The sequence below is a fragment of the Cheilinus undulatus genome, linkage group 24, assembly GCF_018320785.1.
Source record: "Cheilinus undulatus linkage group 24, ASM1832078v1, whole genome shotgun sequence".
Lineage (NCBI taxonomy): Eukaryota > Metazoa > Chordata > Actinopteri > Labriformes > Labridae > Cheilinus > Cheilinus undulatus.
Genome location: NC_054888.1, coordinates 1,256,491 through 1,280,404, shown reverse-complemented (window position 1 = coordinate 1,280,404; position 23,914 = coordinate 1,256,491). Strand labels below are relative to the sequence as shown.

General features: G+C 42.1%; 1 protein-coding gene and 1 long non-coding RNA gene across 5 annotated transcripts in view; both read left to right on the top strand.

The window, feature by feature from the left end:
* The window catches only part of LOC121506154 (protein Shroom2-like), a 55,980-nt gene that overhangs the window by 14,690 nt on the left and 17,376 nt on the right, over nt 1–23,914 (top strand). The window contains exon 1 of one of the 4 annotated variants that reach the window (XM_041781781.1): nt 15,970–16,102. The exons of 2 other annotated variants lie outside the window; for them this stretch is intronic. The gene's annotated coding sequence lies outside the window, so the exon portion shown is untranslated. Of the gene's footprint in view, nt 1–15,969; nt 16,103–23,914 lie in introns of those variants that run through there. One more of the 4 variants, XM_041781780.1, reaches the window with a different exon arrangement.
* LOC121506156 lies at nt 16,144–16,826 on the top strand. Its single transcript, XR_005991617.1, has 3 exons — nt 16,144–16,273; nt 16,469–16,620; nt 16,766–16,826. It is a non-coding gene; the product is annotated as an uncharacterized LOC121506156 (long non-coding RNA).

The window sequence follows — 23,914 nt, the reverse complement described above, 5'->3', positions numbered from 1 at the left end:
TGTTGTTTTTAATGGTTTGTGACTTTTGTCCCATGCTGTGCTGTTGTTTTTAATGGTTTGTGACTTTTGTCCCATGCTGTGCTGTTGTTTTTAATGGTTTGTGACTTTTGTCCCATGCTGTGCTGTTGTTTTTGTGACTTTTGTCCCATGCTGTGCTGTCATTTTTGTGACTTTTGTCCCATGCTGTGCTGTTTTTTTTGTGACTTTTCCCATGCTGTGCTGTTGTTTTTAATGGTATGTGACTTTTGTCCCATGCTGTGCTGTTGTTTTTAATGGTTTGTGACTTTTGTCCCATGCTGTGCTGTTGTTTTTAATGGTTTGTGACTTTTGTCCCATGCTGTGCTGTTGTTTTTAATGGTTTGTGACTTTTGTCCCATGCTGTGCTGTTGTTTTTAATGGTTTGTGACTTTTGTCCCATGCTGTGCTGTCGTTTTTAATGGTTTGTGACTTTTGTCCCATGCTGTGCTGTTGTTTTTGTGACTTTTGTCCCATGCTGTGCTATTGTTTTTAATGGTTTGTAACTTTTGTCCCATGCTGTGCTGTTGTTTTTGTGACTTTTGTCCCATGCTGTGCTGTTGTTTTTAATGGTTTGTGACTTTTGTCCCATGCTGTGCTGTTGTTTTTAATGGTTTGTGACTTTTGTCCCATGCTGGGCTGTTGTTTTTAATGGTTTGTGACTTTTGTCCCATGCTGTGCTGTTGTTTTTGTGACTTTTGTCCCATGCTGTGCTGTCATTTTTGTGACTTTTGTCCCATGCTGTGCTGTCATTTTTGTGACTTTTGTCCCATGCTGTGCTGTTGTTTTTGTGACTTTTGTCCCATGCTTTGCTGTCGTTTTTGTGACTTTTGTCCCATGTTGTGCTGTTGTTTTTGTGACTTTTGTCCCATGCTGTGCTGTTGTTTTTGTGACTTTTGTCCCATGCTGTGCTGTCGTTTTTGTGACTTTTGTCCCATGTTGTGCTGTTGTTTTTAATGGTTTGTGACTTTTGTCCCATGCTGTGCTGTTGTTTTTTATGGTTTGTGACTTTTGTCCCATGCTGTGCTGTTGTTTTTAATGGTTTATGACTTTTGTCCCATGCTGTGCTGTTGTTTTTGTGACTTTTGTCCCATGCTGTGCTGTTGTTTTTGTGACTTTTGTCCCATGCTGTGCTGTTGTTTTTAATGGTTTGTGACTTTTGTCCCATGCTGTGCTGTTGTTTTTAATGGTTTGTGACTTTTGTCCCATGCTGTGCTGTCGTTTTTGTGACTTTTGTCCCTTGTTGTGCTGTCGTTTTTGTGACTTTTGTTCCATGCTGTGCTGTTGTTTTTAATGGTATGTGACTTTTGTCCCATGCTGTGCTGTTTTTTTTGTGACTTTTCCCATGCTGTGCTGTTGTTTTTAATGGTATGTGACTTTTGTCCCATGCTGTGCTGTTGTTTTTAATGGTTTGTGACTTTTGTCCCATGCTGTGCTGTTGTTTTTAATGGTTTGTGACTTTTGTCCCATGCTGTGCTGTTGTTTTTGTGACTTTTGTCCCATGCTGTTCTGTCGTTTTTGTGACTTTTGTTCCATGCTGTGCTCTCGTTTTTGTGACTTTTGTCCCAGGCTGTGCTGTTGTTTTTAATGGTTTGTGACTTTTGTCCCATGCTGTGCTGTTGTTTTTGTGACTTTTGTCCCATGCTGTGCTGTCGTTTTTGTGACTTTTGTCCCTTGTTGTGCTGTCGTTTTTGTGACTTTTGTCCCTTGTTGTGCTGTCGTTTTTGTGACTTTTGTCCCATGCTGTGCTGTTGTTTTTGTGACTTTTGTCCCTTGTTGTGCTGTCGTTTTTGTGACTTTTGTCCCATGCTGTGCTGTTGTTTTTGTGACTTTTGTCCCATGCTGTGCTGTTGTTTTTGTGACTTTTGTTCTAGCTGTGCTGTCGTTTTTGTGACTTTTGTCCCATGTTGTGCTGTCAATTTTGTGACTTTTGTCCCATGTTGTGCTGTTGTTTTTAATGGTTTGTGACTTTTGTTCCATGCTGTGCTGTTGTTTTTGTGACTTTTGTCCCATGCTGTGCTGTTGTTTTTAATGGTTTGTGACTTTTGTCCCATGCTGTGCTGTTGTTTTTGTGACTTTTGTCCCATGCTGTGCTGTTGTTTTTAATGGTTTGTGACTTTTGTCCCATGCTGTGCTGTTTTTTTTGTGACTTTTGTCCCATGCTGTGCTGTTGTTTTTAATGGTATGTGACTTTTGTCCCATGCTGTGCTGTTGTTTTTAATGGTATGTGACTTTTGTTCCATGCTGTGCTGTCGTTTTTGTGACTTTTGTCCCATGCTGTGCTCTTGTTTTTGTGACTTTTGTTCCATGCTGTGCTGTTGTTTTTGTGACTTTTGTCCCATGCTGTGCTGTTGTTTTTGTGACTTTTGTCCCATGCTGTGATTTTGTTTTTGTGACTTTTGTCCCATGCTGTGCTGTTGTTTTTGTGACTTTTGTCCCATGCTGTGCTGTCGTTTTTAATGGTTTGTGACTTTTTTCCCATGCTGTGCTGTCGTTTTTGTGACTTTTTTCCCATGCTGTGCTGTTGTTTTTGTGACTTTTGTCCCATGCTGTGCTGTTGTTTTTAATGGTTTGTGACTTTTGTCCCATGCTGTGCTGTTGTTTTTAATGGTTTGTGACTTTTTTCCCATGCTGTGCTGTTGTTTTTAATGGTTTGTGACTTTTGTCCCATGCTGTGCTGTCGTTTTTGTGACTTTTGTCCCATGCTGTGCTGTTGTTTTTTATGGTTTGTGACTTTTGTCCCATGCTGTGCTGTTGTTTTTAATGGTTTGTGACTTTTGTCCCATGCTGTGCTGTTGTTTTTGTGACTTTTGTCCCATGCTGTGCTGTTGTTTTTGTGACTTTTGTCCCATGCTGTGCTGTTGTTTTTAATGGTTTGTGACTTTTGTCCCATGCTGTGCTGTTGTTTTTGTGACTTTTGTCCCATGCTGTGCTGTTGTTTTTGTGACTTTTGCCCCATGCTGTGCTGTTGTTTTTGTGACTTTTGTCCCATGCTGTGCTGTTGTTTTTGTGACTTTTGTCCCATGCTGTGCTGTTGTTTTTGTGACTTTTGTCCCATGCTGTGCTGTCGTTTTTGTGACTTTTGTCCCATGCTGTGCTGTCGTTTTTGTGACTTTTGTCCCATGCTGTGCTGTTGTTTTTGTGACTTTTGTCCCATGCTGTGCTGTTGTTTTTAATGGTTTGTGACTTTTGTCCCATGCTGTGCTGTCGTTTTTGTGACTTTTTTCCCATGCTGTGCTGTTGTTTTTGTGACTTTTGTCCCATGCTGTGCTGTTGTTTTTAATGGTTTGTGACTTTTGTCCCATGCTGTGCTGTTGTTTTTAATGGTTTGTGACTTTTTTCCCATGCTGTGCTGTTGTTTTTAATGGTTTGTGACTTTTGTCCCATGCTGTGCTGTCGTTTTTGTGACTTTTGTCCCATGCTATGCTGTTGTTTTTTATGGTTTGTGACTTTTGTCCCATGCTGTGCTGTTGTTTTTAATGGTTTGTGACTTTTGTCCCATGCTGTGCTGTTGTTTTTGTGACTTTTGTCCCATGCTGTGCTGTTGTTTTTAATGGTTTGTGACTTTTGTCCCATGCTGTGCTGTTGTTTTTAATGGTTTGTGACTTTTTTCCCATGCTGTGCTGTTGTTTTTGTGACTTTTGTCCCATGCTGTGCTGTTGTTTTTAATGGTTTGTGACTTTTGTCCCATGCTGTGCTGTTGTTTTTGTGACTTTTGTCCCATGCTGTGCTGTTGTTTTTGTGACTTTTGTCCCATGCTGTGCTGTCGTTTTTGTGACTTTTGTCCCATGCTGTGCTGTCGTTTTTGTGACTTTTGTCCCATGCTGTGCTGTTGTTTTTGTGACTTTTGTCCCATGCTGTGCTGTTGTTTTTAATGGTTTGTGACTTTTGTCCCATGCTGTGCTGTTGTTTTTGTGACTTTTGTCCCATGCTGTGCTGCTGTTTTTAATGGTTTGTGACTTTTGGCCCATGCTGTGCTGTCGTTTTTTACATTTTAGAGGTGATCACATCTCAGACTCCTGATTTCTGATGAAATCTTCAGCCCTCATGCTGACAGCTGCATGGATGAGTCCATTACAGAAAGTTTTATTCTGGGCCTGTGTCCAGGAATAACCTGATGCTTCTTAAAGCCTTTTTACTACATGTGCAGCTCATGTCCCGTCCTGTCAGAATTATATACTCACCAGCAGAGTCTTAAAGCCTGAATCCAATTACTAGCTGCAAAGCCACAGGCGTGTGCTCAGCTTTGCAGAGTGGGCAGAGTCCACAGGAGGGAGAGGTGGCCTTTAGAAGTGTTGGAGTGTGTTCTGGAAAGCTCTGAGCAGAAACGGGCTCAGAGAGGAGACGCTGGCTCTTATCCATAGTGGCACTGTTAAAATGCTGCTGTGAGACATAGTGGAGTCCCCCTCAGAGCTGCCACGGCCCACTGGTCCTCCCCCGTGCCAGAAGAAGTGGTACGGTCCATGTTGCCTAGGTGAGGTGACTCTGCTTACTGGGATAGGCCGTATCAGCAGAGCTCATTGTTTTCAGGGGCTTTGGCTTCAGAGCAGAGTGGGCCCTCAGTCTGCGCTCTTTCTCTGGACATGTCGGGACTTTAGACCATAGAGAGCACCTTTTCACGGCCAGGTATTTCCTCCTCTCTTTACCTCCATCCCGAACGCCGCTTTATTCCTGTCCTCAGATTCAGTCATTCAGATTCTGACCAATGGGATTAGATGAGGAGCAGTCAGTGGGTTCTAGCTTTGTCGAGGTGACCCTGAAGGCCGTTATTCTCAGAGCTTGTTCTCAAAAACATCCTGTTCTTCTTTTCTAAAGTCACATTTACTGTAAACGTCCAGATCAACATCTCAGTTTAAGATTTAAGAAGCAGAAAACACGGCCTGAGTCTGTAGGTAGAATGATGTACGTGAGTGTCTGGATCTGAGATTTATCCTCCAGTTTTCATAGAACAGCAGTGTCAGCATGGGAATGCCCATGGAGCTGAATGTTTGCATGTGTTCAGGCAGATTTTTACAGTTTCAGTAGACAGGAGATTAAAAGTGAAACCACGGCTGCTGCAGATTTAAAGAGCTGGTCAGAGGAGTCCATGATCCACAGGTGTGAGCTAATGTTTTCATCAGGCTGGTCCAGCGTTGGTCTAGACCAGACCTGTTCACTCAGGGACCTTTGTGTCAAAATACCAGAATAACTGGGACGCTGTGATTCACCTCGTCTTTAACCCACAGAGGGCGCTGAGGCCGTTTTAAGGCTTTTCAGCTCCTTTTTGTTTGTTTTGACCCTCTCAGTGCTAACTACTGAAATGTTGAAGGAAGATGTTCTGGAATAGAACTAGAACATTTTAACATCAGAACCTGTAACGGATCTAGAATCATCTCTGTGGACCTTCTCTACCCACTCAGTCTGTCTGGGACCAAGAATGCCCCTTTAAACCCACTAAAACCACACATTATCACGCTTTTACGATTTTTCACATTTATTTGTAGATTTCTGACCAGGGGTTTAGCTCGGGTTGGTCCTTTCAGATGTTCAGGAATGTTCATGGAAATTTCAGGGAATTTCTTTGGATGCTTAAGGGGAATTGTTTGTTCTTTTCATGGAGTTTAGGGAATGTTTTTGTAAAATGAATGAGAACGTTTGGGTGGAATTTTCTTTAAGATTTTCAATCATTTGCCTTGGAATAATGTTGACGTTTCCATCAGTATTTTGGGGAGCAATGAATTGTGGGTATTTGTTTGGATGTTTTGGAGCGTTTGCTGAAACTGTGAGGTTTTCATGGAAATTTTAGACTTATACTCCAATCTTGCGGAGAGTTTTATTGGAATGTTGGGGGAAAGTATTATATAAATTATTTTAGTGTTTCCATTGGAATTTAGGAAATTAGTTGAATGTTTAGGAGAATTTGTTTGGAATTTTAGGCATTTCCATGTAAGTTTGGGAAATTCATTTATAATTTCTCAAAAACTGATTTGATTTTTTGCTTTAAACTTTTGGGAAATTTCATGAAAATTTAATTTTTGGATATTTGATTGGAATGTTTGGGGGGAATTTGCTATGAGACTTTTTTTTTCATGGAAATTTTGGAAATGTATTTGTAGATTTCTGACCGGGCTTTAGGTTGGGTTGGTCCTGTCAAATGTCCAAGAATGTTCATGGAAATTTCTAGGAGTTTCTTTGCATGCTTGGGGGAATTGTTTGTTCTTTTAGCTGTGTTTGGAGGAATTTTCTTTGAAATTTTGGGGAATTTTCTTGAAAATGTTCAAAAATTTTAATGGAAATTTTAAGGAATTTGGATATTTTGAGGAATTTGCTTGGAATTTTTTATGGAAATTTTGTGGCTAACTTAGAATACTGCTGAGACTCTCATAGGTAGTTTGGATAGTTATAGGATATTTTTTTTTGTTTGATGATTTTTAGAATTGGTGAAAAGTTTAAGGCATATTCATGGAAAGTTTGAAAATGTGTGTACATTTGTTTTTTTCTACTTTGAAACTTTGAGGTATTTTCATGGAGATTTTGGAAATATATTTGTACATTTTTAGGAACTGACGAGGGATTTGGTCGTTTGAAATGTTAGGAATATTCATGGAAATTTGTTTGGATGTTCATGGAAATAGTTTTGCTATAAATGTCAGCGTTTTCCTCGTTTCCTGTAGGGGCGCTATAATAACTATTCATTAAATTTAAAAAAACCTAACGATAAAATATGCTGGTCAGTATTATCATATTTAAGGCTGTGATCATCCCATTAATATGAAGAATATTTCATCTTTCTCAGATGTCAGAATATCCTCCCAGAGCCGCTGTTCTGATGTGACCTGCCTCCCACCCTCATAGATCTTTAGCTTGAGGATGCTCCAAAGGTTCTCAGTAGCGTTAAAGGTCAGGGGAGGATGGGGGCCACACCATGAGTTTCTCTCCTTTTATGCCCATAACAGCCAATGACACAGAGGGATTCTCTGCAGCATGAGATGGAGCATTGTCATGCAAGAAGATCATTTTGCTACAGAAGGCACGGTTCTTCTTTTTGTACCATGAATAAAGTGGTCAGTCAGAAACTCTATACATCTGTCAGCGCTGATGGAGCTGAAGAGTTGATGCTTCAAGATGATGACAGCGATTGATGGATCAGACCATTTCTGTTTTTGTAGTCATAAAAAATAAGAACAGGACCTGTGTTCTCTCAGGTTCTAGATGTCTCATAGTTCCTGTGTTCTCTCAGGCTCTAGATGTCTCATAGTTCCTGTGTTCTCTCAGGTTCTAGATGTCTCATAGTTCCTGTGTTCTCTCAGGTTCTAGATGTCTCATGGTTCCTGTGTTCTCTCTGGTTCTAGATGTCTCATGGTTCCTGTGTTCTCTCAGGTTCTAGATGTCTCATCGTTCCTGTGTTCTCTCAGGTTCTAGATGTCTCATAGTTCCTGTGTTCTCTCAGGTTCTAGATGTCTCATAGTTCCTGTGTTCTCTCAGGTTCTAGATGTCTCATAGTTCCTGTGTTCTCTCAGGTTCTAGATGTCTCATAGTTCCTGTGTTCTCTCAGGTTCTAGATGTCTCATAGTTCCTGTGTTCTCTCAGGTTCTAGATGTCCCATGGTTCCTGTGTTCTCTCAGGTTCTAGATGGCTCATAGTTCCTGTGTTCTCTCAGGTTCTAGATGTCCCATAGTTCCTGTGTTCTCTCAGGTTCTAGATGTCTCATAGTTCCTGTGTTCTCTCAGGTTCTTGATGTCTCATAGTTCCTGTGTTCTCTCAGGTTCTTGATGACTCATCGTTCCTGTGTTCTCTCAGGTTCTAGATGTCTCATAGTTCCTGTGTTCTCTCAGGTTCTAGATGTCCCATAGTTCCTGTGTTCTCTCAGGCTCTAGATGTCTCATAGTTCCTGTGTTCTCTCAGGCTCTAGATGTCTCATAGTTCCTGTGTTCTCTCAGGTTCTTGATGACTCATCGTTCCTGTGTTCTCTCAGGTTCTAGATGTCTCATAGTTCCTGTGTTCTCTCAGGTTCTAGATGTCTCATAGTTCCTGTGTTCTCTCAGGTTCTTGATGACTCATCGTTCCTGTGTTCTCTCAGGTTCTAGATGTCTCATAGTTCCTGTGTTCTCTCAGGTTCTAGATGTCCCATAGTTCCTGTGTTCTCTCAGGCTCTAGATGTCTCATAGTTCCTGTGTTCTCTCAGGTTCTAGATGTCTCATAGTTCCTGTGTTCTCTCAGGTTCTAGATGTCTCATAGTTCCTGTGTTCTCTCAGGTTCTAGATGTCTCATAGTTCCTGTGTTCTCTCAGGTTCTAGATGTCCCATAGTTCCTGTGTTCTCTCAGGCTCTAGATGTCTCATAGTTCCTGTGTTCTATCAGGTTCTAGATGTCTCATAGTTCCTGTGTTCTCTCAGGTTCTAGATGTCTCATAGTTCCTGTGTTCTCTCAGGTAAGAGATGTCTCATAGTTCCTGTGTTCTCTCAGGTTCTAGATGTCCCATAGTTCCTGTGTTCTCTCAGGTTCTAGATGTCTCATAGTTCCTGTGTTCTCTCAGGTTCTAGATGTCTCATAGTTCCTGTGTTCTCTCAGGTTCTAGATGTCTCATAGTTCCTGTGTTCTCTCAGGTTCTAGATGTCTCATAGTTCCTGTGTTCTCTCAGGTTCTAGATGTCTCATAGTTCCTGGGTTCTCTCAGGTTGTAGATGACTCATAGTTCCTGTGTTCTCTCAGGTTCTAGATGTCTCATAGTTCCTTGAGTTCTCTCAGATTCTAGATGTCTCATAGTTCCTGGGTTCTCTCAGGTAAGAGATGTCTCATAGTTCCTGTGTTCTCTCAGGTTCTAGATGTCCCATAGTTCCTGTGTTCTCTCAGGTTCTAGATGTCTCATAGTTCCTGTGTTCTCTCAGGTTCTAGATGTCTCATAGTTCCTTGAGTTCTCTCAGATTCTAGATGTCTCATAGTTCCTGTGTTCTCTCAGGTTCTAGATGTCTCATAGTTCCTGTGTTCTCTCAGGTTCTAGATGTCTCATAGTTCCTGTGTTCTCTCAGGTTCTAGATGTCCCATAGTTCCTGTGTTCTCTCAGGTTCTAGATGTCTCATAGTTCCTGTGTTCTCTCAGGTTCTAGATGTCTCATAGTTCCTGTGTTCTCTCAGGTTCTAGATGTCTCATAGTTCCTGTGTTCTCTCAGGTTCTACATGTCTCATAGTTCCTGTGTTCTCTCAGGTTCTAGATGTCTCATAGTTCCTGTGTTCTCTCAGGTTCTAGATGACTCATAGTTCCTGTGTTCTCTCAGGTTCTAGATGTCTCATAGTTCCTGTGTTCTCTCAGGTTCTAGATGTCTCATAGTTCCTGTGTTCTCTCAGGTTCTAGATGTCTCATAGTTCCTGTGTTCTCTCAGGTTCTAGATGTCTCATAGTTCCTGTGTTCTCTCAGGTTCTACATGTCTCATAGTTCCTGTGTTCTCTCAGGTTCTAGATGTCTGATAGTTCCTGTGTTCTCTCAGGTTCTGGATGTCTCATAGTTCCTGTGTTCTCTCAGGTTCTGGATGTCTCATAGTTCCTGTGTTCTCTCAGGTTCTAGATGTCTCATAGTTCCTGTGTTCTCTCAGGTTCTAGATGTCTCATAGTTCCTGTGTCCTCTCAGGTTCTAGATGTCTCATAGTTCCTGCGTTCTCTCAGATTCTAGATGTCCCATAGTCCCTTTGTTCTCTCAGGTTCTACATGTCTCATAGTTCCTGTGTTCTCTCAGGTTCTAGATGTCTCATAGTTCCTGTGTTCTTTCAGGTTCTAGATGTCTCATAGTTCCTGTGTTCCCTCAGGTTCTAGATGTCTCATAGTTCCTGTGTTCTCTCAGGTTCTAGATGTCTCATAGTTCCTGTGTTCTCTCAGGTTGTAGATGTCTCATAGTTCCTGTGTTCTCACAGGTTCTAGATGTCTCATAGTTCCTGTGTTCTCACAGGTTCTAGATGTCTCATAGTTCCTGTGTTCTCTCAGGTTCTTGATGTCTCACAGTTCCTGTGTTCCCTCAGGTTCTAGATGTCTCATAGTTCCTGCGTTCTCTCAGGCTCTAGATGTCTCATAGTTCCTGTGTTTTCTCAGGTTCTACATGTCTCATAGTTCCTGTGTTCTCTCAGGTTCTAGATGTCTCATAGTTCCTGTGTTCTCTCAGGTTCTACATGTCTCATAGTTCCTGTGTTTTCTCAGGTTCTAGATGTCTCATAGTTCCTGTGTTCTCTCAGGTTCTAGATGTTTCATAGTTCATGTGTTCTCTCAGGTTCTAGATGTCTCATAGTTCCTGTGTTCTCTCAGGTTCTAGATGTCCCATAGTTCCTGTGTTCTCTCAGGCTCTAGATGTCTCATAGTTCCTGTGTTCTCTCAGGTTCTAGATGTCTCATAGTTCCTGTGTTCTCTCAGGTTCTAGATGTCTCATAGTTCCTGTGTTCTCTCAGGGTTCTAGATGTCCCATAGTTCCTGTGTTCTCTCAGGTTCTACATGTCTCATAGTTCCTGTGTTCTCTCAGGTTGTAGATGTCTCATAGTTCCTGTGTTCTCTCAGGTTCTACATGTCTCATAGTTCCTGTGTTCTCTCAGGTTGTAGATGTCTCATAGTTCCTGTGTTCTCTCAGGTTCTAGATGTCTCATAGTTCCTGTGTTCTCTCAGGTTGTAGATGTCTCATAGTTCCTGTGTTCTCTCAGGTTCTACATGTCTCATAGTTCCTGTGTTCTCTCAGGTTGTAGATGTCTCATAGTTCCTGTGTTTTCTCAGGTTCTAGATGTCTCATAGTTCCTGTGTTCTCTCAGGTTCTAGATGTCTCATAGTTCCTGTGTTCTCTCAGGTTCTAGATGTCTCATAGTTCCTGTGTTCTCTCAGGTTCTAGATGTCTCATAGTTCCTGTGTTCTCTCAGGTTCTAGATGTCTCATAGTTCCTGTGTTCTCTCAGGTTCTAGATGTCTCATAGTTCCTGTGTTCTCTCAGGTTCTAGATGTCTCATAGTTCCTGTGTTCTCTCAGGTTCTAGATGTCTCATAGTTCCTGTGTTCTCTCAGGTTCTAGATGTCTCATAGTTCCTGTGTTCTCTCAGGTTGTAGATGTCTCATAGTTCCTGTGTTCTCTCAGGTTCTACATGTCTCATAGTTCCTGTGCTGTCTCAGGTTCTAGATGTCTCATAGTTCCTGTGTTCTCTCAGGTTGTAGATGTCTCATAGTTCCTGTGTTCTCTCAGGTTCTACATGTCTCATAGTTCCTGTGTTCTCTCAGGTTCTAGATGTCTCATAGTTCCTGTGTTCTCTCAGGTTCTACATGTCTCATAGTTCCTGTGTTCTCTCAGGTTCTAGATGTCTCATAGTTCCTGTGTTCTCTCAGGTTCTAGATGTCTCATAGTTCCTGTGTTCTCTCAGGCTCTAGATGTCTCATAGTTCCTGTGTTCTCTCAGGCTCTAGATGTCTCATAGTTCCTGTGTTCTCTCAGGTTCTAGATGTCTCATAGTTCCTGGGTTCTCTCAGGCTCTAGATGTCTCATAGTTCCTGTGTTCTCTCAGGTTCTAGATGTCTCATAGTTCCTGTGTTCTCTCAGGTTCTAGATGTCTCATAGTTCCTGTGTTCTCTCAGGTTCTAGATGTCTCATAGTTCCTGTGTTCTCTCAGGTTCTAGATGTCTCATAGTTCCTGTGTTCTCTCAGGTTCTAGATGACTCATAGTTCCTGTGTTCTCTCAGGTTCTAGATGTCTCATAGTTCCTGTGTTCTCTCAGGTTCTAGATGTCTCATAGTTCCTGTGTTCTCTCAGGTTCTAGATGTCTCATAGTTCCTGTGTTCTCTCAGGTTCTAGATGTCTCATAGTTCCTGTGTTCTCTCAGGTTCTAGATGTCTCATAGTTCCTGTGTTCTCTCAGGTTCTAGATGTCTCATAGTTCCTGTGTTCTCTCAGGTTCTAGATGTCTCATAGTTCCTGTGTTCTCTCAGGTTCTAGATGTCTCATAGTTCCTGTGTTCTCTCAGGTTCTAGATGTCTCATAGTTCCTGTGTTCTCTCAGGTTCTAGATGTCTCATAGTTCCTGTGTTCTCTCAGGTTCTAGATGTCTCATAGTTCCTGTGTTCTCTCAGGTTCTAGATGACTCATAGTTCCTGTGTTCTCTCAGGTTCTACATGTCTCATAGTTCCTGTGTTCTCTCAGGTTCTAGATGTCTCATAGTTCCTGTGTTCTCTCAGGTTCTAGATGTCTCATAGTTCCTGTGTTCTCTCAGGTTCTAGATGTCTCATAGTTCCTGTGTTCTCTCAGGTTCTAGATGTCTCATAGTTCCTGTGTTCTCTCAGGTTCTAGATGTCTCATAGTTCCTGTGTTCTCTCAGGTTCTAGATGTCTCATAGTTCCTGTGTTCTCTCAGGTTCTAGATGTCTCATAGTTCCTGTGTTCTCTCAGGTTCTAGATGTCTCATAGTTCCTGTGTTCTCTCAGGTTCTAGATGTCTCATAGTTCCTGTGTTCTCTCAGGTTCTAGATGTCTCATAGTTCCTGTGTTCTCTCAGGTTCTAGATGTCTCATAGTTCCTGTGTTCTCTCAGGTTCTAGATGTCTCATAGTTCCTGTGTTCTCTCAGGTTCTAGATGTCTCATAGTTCCTGTGTTCTCTCAGGTTCTAGATGTCTCATAGTTCCTGTGTTCTCTCAGGTTCTAGATGTCTCATAGTTCCTGTGTTCTCTCAGGTTCTAGATGTCTCATAGTTCCTGTGTTCTCTCAGGTTCTAGATGTCTCATAGTTCCTGTGTTCTCTCAGGTTCTAGATGTCTCATAGTTCCTGTGTTCTCTCAGGTTCTAGATGTCTCATAGTTCCTGTGTTCTCTCAGGTTCTAGATGTCTCATAGTTCCTGTGTTCTCTCAGGTTCTAGATGACTCATAGTTCCTGTGTTCTCTCAGGTTCTACATGTCTCATGGTTCCTGTGTTCTCTCAGGTTCTACATGTCTCATAGTTCCTGTGTTCTCTCAGGTTCTAGATGTCTCATAGTTCCTGTGTTCTCTCAGGTTCTAGATGTCTCATAGTTCCTGTGTTCTCTCAGGTTCTAGATGTCTCATAGTTCCTGTGTTCTCTCAGGTTCTAGATGTCTCATAGTTCCTGTGTTCTCTCAGGTTCTAGATGTCTCATAGTTCCTGTGTTCTCTCAGGTTCTAGATGTCTCATAGTTCCTGTGTTCTCTCAGGTTCTAGATGACTCATAGTTCCTGTGTTCTCTCAGGTTCTAGATGTCTCATAGTTCCTGTGTTCTCTCAGGTTCTAGATGTCTCATAGTTCCTGTGTTCTCTCAGGTTCTACATGTCTCATGGTTCCTGTGTTCTCTCAGGTTCTACATGTCTCATAGTTCCTGTGTTCTCTCAGGTTCTAGATGTCTCATAGTTCCTGTGTTCTCTCAGGTTCTAGATGACTCATAGTTCCTGTGTTCTCTCAGGTTCTACATGTCTCATGGTTCCTGTGTTCCATCCAGGATGTGTGGTTCTGTCCTGGTTTTGTTGTCGTGTTCCCGGCCTGCAGTGACACACTGATAAGCCCAGCTGTGATGACTCTGGCACTTTCTATTGTGTTGTGCTGTTTAGAGGTCACGGGGCCACAAATGGCCCCACAGGCTGCTGTTGGTGAGTTGGCAAGACGTGTCAACACGGAGCGCTCTGATTGGAGGATGAGGAGACGGAGCAGTGATGGAGAGAGGAAGGTGTATAAGAGCTAAAGATGGTGACTTTTCTGTTGGAGGAGTGAAGGTTTATTGTGATGTCTTTTATATGTAAACAGTTTCAACAGAGGAAAGGGATGAGGCAGGGTGTCAAGAATTTCTGCTCTTGTCTGAGTTCAGACATTAACATCCAGGTAATGGATGAAATCAATCACAGTGATAAACTGATGTTAAAACTCCAGTAAACACTCCAGAGCTAACCTAGATGGACTCCCCCTTGGGAATATGTCACTTTTTCTAGATACTGTTTTTTTCATGTATATATGAGATTAAAGGTAAGAAAATGTAGTTTGTTTGGTTGATTTTTTTAATGTCTGAATGCTCAGTAAAATGTCACGGTTAGAGCTGCCAACACTAAAATAGGTCTAGACCACAGGGTAAAATGTTTACAGTATTAAGCCTGGATGGGGAATCATTGCATGGACTCCTTCTCCTTAGGAAACAAAAATGGGCTAAAAAGAAGGAAAAACGTAAAATGAAAAACGTTTAATGGCAACAGGTAGCTGTTTTATTATAGGAGAGGTAATTCTAACAACAGGCTGGTGCTGGTTAAAGGATGACTCTATGATGAAAGAGAAATGTATGAACAAGTATCAGTAGAAACACACAGCTGTGTATTTGTTGGTCCATGTTGTGTATCAGTAGAAACAGAGCTGTGTATTTGTTGGTCCATGTTGTGTATCAGTAGAAACAGAGCTGTGTATTTGTTGGTCCATGTGGCCCAGCCCTAGCTCGCAGTGATTTTAGATGATGGGTCTGAGCTCCACCTTCACTCAGCTCTGGATAACGTGAACTTTAGCTTCATGTCAAACAGTCCTGATTTGTATTCTGGACTCTCAGAGGTTGCCTCGTCCCCAGGTGGAGGAGTTGTTCCGTGGAGGAGTCCCTCCCCCGGTCCGTGCCTCCCTCCTCCCCGTCCTCAGCCTGACATTGGCTGGTATCTCTCAAAGCCAAACATTCCTGTCTGTGTTTCCTGACTGAAGTAGATGTTCAGCAGAAAAACAGCGTAGTGAAATAAACAGCGGTGATGGAATGTGTTGTGGTGGTTTCAGGTTTCATATCGGCCTGGTTTGAACAGATAAGAGTCAGAAACCAGTGCAGAGATGTCCAGGATCAGGCTTGGATTCTTATTCTCAGTCTGCTTTTCATTTTAACTGGCAGCATTGTGAACATGGAATATTAGCATGTTTAAGTCATACATGTTCATTTGTGACATGGCTCTTTCACAATAAAAGCCTGAAACTGAACTATGAACTAGGTGCTTTAATGTGATCATCACATTAAGAGAGCTTAGCTAGAGTTCCAGTTTTTACAGCTGCTCCTTTGACCACCACTCACAGCCACAGTAGAGACAGTAGAGACCTCACCTTCAGCAGGTAGAGGCATCAGCACTGAGGGTCATATCCATGCTTTGTTACGCTCAGATGAAATGAAGTTAAACCAACCCAGCAAATAAAGTACACAGCTTCCTGAAAAAGGGGGTCAGCCATCATTCTGGACTCTCTGGGACTGCACATTAAAGCTCACAGAACTCTGTGTGTCCCTGGTCTGTCCACAGTCCCCCCAAGACTCAGAATAATCCTCCTCTCTTTCCCCAGCTTTCAGAAAATCTGCTGAAACAAGCCGTTCTCAGATTTTCCCTCATGATGTCATGTGGGGAGTTAGCCCCGCCCCCAGGTTCAGTTGGCCCTCCCTGCTTGGAAGAAGTTCCGCCCTCCTCTCCTGATCAGCTGAGAGGAGGATCAGGAGAGACACATGCATTTCCTGAGAGGGGCGGAGTCAGACAGCTCATTAACATTTAAAGCCACAGACACAGAAACAGCTGGTCCTGAGCAGGGCTGAAACTGAGGAGGTTTTAGACATGCAGACATCAATACTGGAGAGTTTTTACTGCAGACATGTTTTCAGGACCTCTGAGACCAATATAAACTGGTCTTAAGTCATAGTTAGCATGGGTATCTGGTCTAACACTCAGGGATCACATTGTTTACTTCAGCAGATATTCATTCCTGATCCTCTGACTTTCTCTCCTGCATGCAAACCGGCCAATCAAGATCATTTGAATTATAGTTTTACCTCTGAATATTTCAGTTTTCCAGCTCTGGTTTTAAGCCACTGTGATATGAGCCGCTGTGCCTGATCATGCTCCAGCAGCTCTGCAGGTCGAGCCACTTACAGCCCAAACACAAGATTACAGCAAGGACGCTGAGCAGGACAATAACTCCTCCCTCTAGCCTGAAATCCCCCTTTATAATCCCCGAGGAAATCTCCTCCACAGCACACGGAGGAGAGTGTTTGTGTGCGTCCATACTGGGAGGTCATGGAGTTAGCAGAGTCCTCTCTGGCTCTGTTGTTTCTGCTCTGAACCCTTTCTGAGGAAGTCTCCTCTCTTTAGAACCAACCAAACTCTCTAAGGAGCTGGTAAGGTAGAGTTTGACTGCTTTTATTCTATCAGTGGTGTGAGGACAGGTGTGCTGGGTCTGCTGTGTTTAGGTGGTCTCTATCAGTGGTGTGAGGACAGGTGTGCTGGGTCTGCTGTGTTTAGGTGGTCTCTATCAGTGGTGTGGGGACAGGTGTGCTGGGTCTGCTGTGTTTAGGTAGTCTCTATCAGTGGTGTGGGGACAGGTGTGCTGGGTCTGTTTTAGGTGGTCTCTATCAGTGGTGTGGGGACAGGTGTGCTGGGTCTGTTTTAGGTGGTCTCTATCAGTGGTGTGGGGACAGGTGTGCTGGGTCTGTTTTAGGTGGTCTCTATCAGTGGTGTGAGGACAGGTGTGCTGGGTATGCTGTTTTAGGTGGTCTCTATCAGTGGTGTGGGGACAGGTGTGCTGGGTCTGCTGTGTTTAGGTGGTCTCTATCAGTGGTGTGGGGACAGGTGTGCTGGGTCTGCTGTGTTTAGGTGGTCTCTATCAGTGGTGTGGGGACAGGTGTGCTGGGTCTGTTTTAGGTGGTATCTATCAGTGGTGTGGGACAGGTGTTGAACAGATGAGTCAGAAACCAGTGCAGAGATGTCCAGGATCAGCTGGGTCTGTATTTAGGTGGTCTCATTTTAACTGGCAGTGGTGTGAACATGGTATTAGGGTCTGTTTTAGGTGGTCTCTATCAGTGGTGTGGGGACAGGTGTGCTGGGTCTGTTTTAGGTGGTCTCTATCAGTGGTGTGAGGACAGGTGTGCTGGATCTGCTGTGTTTAGGTGGTCTCTATCAGTGGTGTGGGGACAGGTGTGCTGGGTCTGTTTTAGGTGGTCTCTATCAGTGGTGTGGGGACAGGTGTGCTGGGTCTGTTTTAGGTGGTCTCTATCAGTGGTGTGAGGACAGGTGTGCTGGGTCTGCTGTGTTTAGATGGTCTCTATCAGTGGTGTGGGGACAGGTGTGCTGGGTCTGTTTTAGGTGGTCTCTATCAGTGGTGTGGGGACAGGTGTGCTGGGTCTGTTTTAGGTGGTCTCTATCAGTGGTGTGGGGACAGGTGTGCTGGGTCTGCTGTGTTTAGGTGGTCTCTATCAGTGGTGTGGGGACAGGTGTGCTGGGTCTGCTGTGTTTAGGTGGTCTCTATCAGTGGTGTGGGGACAGGTGTGCTGGGTCTGTTTTAGGTGGTCTCTATCAGTGGTGTGAGGACAGGTGTGCTGGGTATGCTGTTTTAGGTGGTCTCTATCAGTGGTGTGAGGACAGGTGTGCTGGGTCTGTTTTAGGTGGTCTCTATCAGTGGTGTGGGGACAGGTGTGCTGGGTCTGTTTTAGGTGGTCTCTATCAGTGGTGTGAGGACAGGTGTGCTGGGTCTGCTGTGTTTAGGTGGTCTCTATCAGTGGTGTGGGGACAGGTGTGCTGGGTCTGCTGTGTTTAGGTGGTCTCTATCAGTGGTGTGGGGACAGGTGTGCTGGGTCTGCTGTGTTTAGGTGGTCTCTATCAGTGGTGTGGGGACAGGTGTGCTGGGTCTGCTGTGTTTAGGTGGTCTCTATCAGTGGTGTGGGGACAGGTGTGCTGGGTCTGTTTTAGGTGGTCTCTATCAGTGGTGTGGGGACAGGTGTGCTGGGTCTGCTGTGTTTAGGTGGTCTATCAGTGGTGTGGGGACAGGTGTGCTAGGTCTGCTGTGTTTAGGTGGTCTAGGTCATGGAGTTAGCAGGTGTGCTCTGGTCTGCTGTGTTTAGGTGCTCTGAACCCTTTCTGAGGAAGTCTCTCTCAGAACCAACCAAACTCTCTAAGGAGCTGGTACAGGTAGAGTTTGACTGCTTTTAGGTGGTCTATCAGTGGTGTGAGGACAGGTGTGCTGGGTCTGCTGTGTTTAGGTGGTCTCTATCAGTGGTGTGGGGACAGGTGTGCTGGGTCTGCTGTGTTTAGGTGGTCTCTATCAGTGGTGTGGGGACAGGTGTGCTGGGTCTGCTGTGTTTAGGTGGTCTATCAGTGGTGTGGGGACAGGTGTGCTTGGTCTGCTGTGTTTAGGTGGTCTATCAGTGGTGTGGGGACAGGTGTGCTTGGTCTGCTGTGTTTAGGTGGTCTCTGCGATGAACCCGGCCTTATTTCAGCTGGTTTATCCTGGGAGAGGACGGTGGCGCCCCCTCTCCTCTGGCATATCTGTGACAGACCAGCTGTATCCCCTGACAATAGCCCCTCAGCGCTTTAGAAAGAGTGACATTTGCATTTTCATTGTTGACCAGTTTGTTTGGAGGCAACAGGAGCGGCCGTATGTGTGTCAGCCTGAGCGGAGGGAGGGAACATTCAGAGGTTAAATATGAGTCTAAAGCTTCTTAAACTGGCTCTCACACCTACAGCTCACATTTTTCTCTGTTTGGCTAAAATCAAAGAGGAGGGGCTGAAAGTCCTCTCTCTCTTTGACCAGTTAGACCAGCAGAAAACGCTCCATTTAGCTGGAGAACTGATGTTTACAAGGCTCTGCTTCAAACTGCACCTAGGAAAGCTGAGCTAGGGATGGGCAATGTGTTCATTATTCCTTTAAAGAACCCGAGCAACGATTATCAGCTTCTAAAGGTGTGTTTTACCCTCATGTTAATGTGGTTCTACCACCAGGTGGCGCAGCTAAAAGCTCTTTGCTTTATTAGAAAACAATAGAAGAAGAAGCATTCGTGTCGATGATCTATTTCGGTCAACATTATTATGTAAATCAGAGATACTCAGCCTGTGGCTCTTTTACGTCTCAATCTTTAATATTATTCCCCAGAAACCTTAAAAAAGGGAAACTTCTTTGACTGTTTTCACCATTTTTGCTACACTGTGGGTTTGACTTTCACTGCCTCTGTTCTGTTCTTATGTGTTTCTATACGACATGAGATACCAGGGTGGGAGTTTTGGTACCGTCCAGCCCCTGTGGATGAAGGCAGTGTTCCTTCAGAGATGTTTGAACACATACTCCCACTGATAAGAGATCTTTAGCAGGTGAAGTTTGGTGAGAAAGTCTGAAGAATGTGCCCCCTGTCATCGTTCCAGATACTCGCTGATTCTCAGAATCCTTGACGATAGCAAACATAGAAGAGAGGGAATTCCTCCCAGCATTCCTCTGCTGAAAGAATGCTGTCTCCGTCCTGGCAGGACAGGGTTAAAGTTTGATCAGGGCAACCCCAGTTTCATTCTGCTGAGAAATGTGACTGTGTGTGAACTCAGGGGACTGTGAACGCCATCGTCTGAGAAACAGAGACCATGGAATTAAGAAAAACACTCAGTCATTCAGTCAAGGTTTATTTGGTTAATTTTAGTGGGCCTAATTACCTACTTTTAAGATAATAATAGTCCTGTACAGTAGTAATGAATGTAGTTTATTAAAAAATATAGAAACTTCTCATTATCATGTGGAAATTAACTAGTAATGTCATTTTACCAAGAAATAACTCAGAAATATGGTCATGTTTAGGGAGTTTTACCTAGTAATAATAACAAAGTATCTGTTTTTAATCTGTGGAAATCCTCTGGTTACCTTAATGGTAAAATACCACCAAACTACCAGACAATCACTACAGTATATCAGGGGTTAAGTTACAGTCATGGACCAAAGTACTGGCACCCCTGGAGTGTTTCCAGAAAATCCAGACCAAATTATGACAATTTTGGCTTTTTTCTTCTGCTTTTTTGTGTTTTTCCAACGTACGTAAATGAAATAAACGTGTATACCAAAAACATTTGCAATTGCAACAAATTATGGGAGAAATGGCGTATTTAAAAATTCCAGGGGTGCCAATACTTTTGTCCATGACTGTATGGTAAAAAATACAACCCAATTACTGAACAACTGCCAGAGTATTACGAGGGTTAGGTTAGGGTGAAATACCAACAAATTACACATACAACAAAAAGGACTGTATAATTCAGTTTATTACTCTAAATCAAGATGAATAATAATGTTTTTTATTAATGCTGTAGTAACGTAGCTTTTTTCATGATGTAAACACATCTTCAAAGGTCGCGACCCATCCTTTAAACATGATGTCATCCTTAAAGCCTTTTATGTTGTTAAAAGGATGACATCATCTTCAAGGGACAACATTCCATCCTTTGAAGATGATGTCATCCATAAAGCCTTTTATGTTGTTTAGAGGATGACATCATCTTCAAGGGACAACATTCCATCCTTTGAAGATGATGTCATCCATAAAGCCTTTTATGTTGTTTAGAGGATGACATCATCTTCAAGGGACAACATTCCATCCTTTGAAGATGATGTCATCCATAAAGCCTTTTATGTTGTTAAAAGGATGACATCATCTTCAAAGGACGACATTCCATCCTTTAAAGATGATGTCATCCATAAAGCCTTTTATGTTGTTAAAAGGATGACATCATCTTCAAGGGACAACATTCCATCCTTTGAAGATGATGTCATCCATAAAGCCTTTTATGTTGTTTAGAGGATGACATCATCTTCAAGGGACAACATTCTATCCTTTGAAGATGATGTCATACTAAAAGCCTTTTATGTTGTTAAAAGGATCACATCATCTTCAAAGGACATGATCCATCCTTTAAAGATGATGTCATCGTTAAAGCCCTGTTGATCAAACTGAATTAACCTTGTTTAGTAAATGATAACAACGTGGATGGGTACACTGAACTAATCCATATGGAAAGTAATGTATGATGTCAGGATACCATTATAAATATGAGAAGAAGCTGTAACAACTTTACAAAATAATGCAAAAATGGCCCAAAAAAGTCAAATGGGTTAAAAGTGGTACAAAGACAGTTGTTTAACTTGGTTTAAAGAGATAAAAAGAGGATAAAAGTAGCAACAATGAGCTCATGGTGGTGAAAAAAGGGGTGGATGTGGGTTAGAAGTGATAAATAGGTGTTAAAGGTGGCAGTGAATCTGCTGAAAATAAGAAGTAAGTGGAACAGAGGCTGAGATGGGTTAAAAGTTACAAATAAGTGGCAAAAAGTGGTTATTTGTTTAAAAAAAGAGGAACATTAGTGATTAGTGGCAAAAAAGGAGGGTGCAAATGGGTTAAAAGTTTTTAAAAAAGAGTGAAACGTGGTAAAAGACATAAAGAAATCAGGTTGAAATAAACAAAATTGAATCAAAAGTGCCAATAAACGTAGATTAGTGTTGAAAATAGGTCAAAAGGGTCAAAAATGGGTTACGAGTGACAAAAATTAGTTTTAAAAACGGTGAAAAGCAGTTAAAAAGTGGCACAATTAAACAGTTTCAACACCAGACCAAATAGTAGCTTAATATATACACCATTTCAGTCCAGAATAAGAGATCTGTTAGCCAGGATGCTAGCTAAAATGCTACTGGTCCATTACACATGGGGAGGGCCCAATCACATGCCCTTAAAAGGACTGGCCCATTCTGTGGAAAGGTTTGAATTATCTAGTGGTTATTAGTTAGTGGTTCTTACTGTAAACTGTTTTTACTGAGCCTTTTTTTCTAGAATCAACATAAACTACATCAGTGTAAATGAATCAGTGTTAAACTACATCAGTGTAAATGAATCAGTGCTAACATAAACTACATCAGTGTAAATGAATCAGTGTTAAACTACATCAGTGTAAATGAATCAGTGCTAACATAAACTACATCAGTGTAAATGAATCAGTGTTAAACTACATCAGTGTAAATGAATCAGTGCTAACATAAACTACATCAGTGTAAATGAATCAGTGCTAACATAAACTACATCAGTGTAAATGAATCAGTGCTAACATAAACTACATCAGTGTAAATGAATCAGTGCTAACATAAACTACATCAGTGTAAATGAATCAGTGTTAAACTACATCAGTGTAAATGAATCAGTGTTAAACTACATCAGTGTAAATGAATCAGTGCTAACATAAACTACATCAGTGTAAATGAATCAGTGTTAAACTACATCAGTGTAAATGAATCAGTGCTAACATAAACTACATCAGTGTAAATGAATCAGTGTTAAACTACATCAGTGTAAATGAATCAGTGCTAACATAAACTACATCAGTGTAAATGAATCAGTGCTAACATAAACTACATCAGTGTAAATGAATCAGTGTTAAACTACATCAGTGTAAATGAATCAGTGTTAAACTACATCAGTGTAAATGAATCAGTGTTAAACTACATCAGTGTAAATGAATCAGTGCTAACATAAACTACATCAGTGTAAATGAATCAGTGCTAACATAAACTACATCAGTGTAAATGAATCAGTGCTAACATAAACTACATCAGTGTAAATGAATCAGTGCTAACATAAACTACATCAGTGTAAATGAATCAGTGCTAACATAAACTACATCAGTGTAAATGAATCAGTGTTAAACTACATCAGTGTAAATGAATCAGTGTTAAACTACATCAGTGTAAATGAATCAGTGTTAAACTACATCAGTGTAAATGAATCAGTGCAAACATAAACTACATCAGTGTAAATGAATCAGTGTTAAACTACATCAGTGTAAATGAATCAGTGTTAAACTAGATCAGTGTAAATGAATCAGTGTTAAACTACATCAGTGTAAATGAATCAGTGTTAAACTACATCAGTGTAAATGAATCAGTGCTAACATAAACTACATCAGTGTAAATGAATCAGTGTTAAACTAGATCAGTGTAAATGAATCAGTGCTAACATAAACTACATCAGTGTAAATGAATCAGTGTTAAACTAGATCAGTGTAAATGAATCAGTGCTAACATAAACTACATCAGTGTAAATGAATCCGTGTTACCCAGTATTTAATGTTCTGATAATCTTAGAGAGTGGATTTGTTATCCAGCATGGACTGCTTCTTTCTATTTCCACAGTAAAGCTTTAGGTCAGAGAGAGAGAGGAGGGTCTTGGTGGTCTTTAGAGCCACATGTAGATCTGTCTCCCATCTGTCTAATTTTTCTGAAAGCTAATCGGCTAATCTCCATCTGGGCCATATGGCCGTGACAGCTCTGTCTCCTTCACAATAAGAGACGGCTCACAGGCTGCAGCTGACAGGAAATCAGAGCAGTGAAATAACTCTTTATCTAGTTTTCTTTTAAGGCTTTATTGCTCATCTTTAACTCTGTTTCCATCTCTTTGACTAACGTGTTCTGCTCTTTCCTTCTTCCTCTTCCTCCGCTCACGTTGCTCAGGGCTAAAATGGTTGATGTTGTATCGCCACGCACCATGCCGTCAGAAACCGAGGTTCACGTAGCGAGGAGCTTTCTCACCAAGATTTTGCGAAGCTCCATGAGGTACCGTCAGCTAGCCTTACCCTGATGTGGTTTGTAGAGAGCCTTAGTGAGCTGTGGTTATGTAGTCTCCTGTCGTGCTTAGCTGGTTGTCAGATCCAAATATCATTTAGCTGTGATTAGCATGTAGCTGGACTTATCCTTCACAGATGAAAAGTGCAGTTTTTTATGCTCAAATGTCATTAAACTGACTCATATTGGTATTTCTGATATCCTGAGCTCTGTGGAGGTGTATACTCTTATAAACATGCTGTTTTTCTTTTACATGCTCTCCAGGAAAAACCGCTTCAAAGGGTAGGTACAAGTTTGGAGTGAGTAAAGCAGAACATGAACGTCAGTGGTTAATCTACAAATGGGTGTTGGAAGGAGGATTTATCATTAATATCACACTTTCTCTAAATTTTTGCACATATATTTGGGTATCTGAAGGATGAAAAATGTGACATTTTATATGCCACACGCTTGAGGGAAAATTATGACCCTGTTTAGACAATGCATTATCAGGGATTTATGTCTGATTTGTGCATTCAGATACCATCCTTACTGCTTTGTGTGAACGCACCTCATTGTGCTCTAAACACGGTTTGATATCTATTAGCT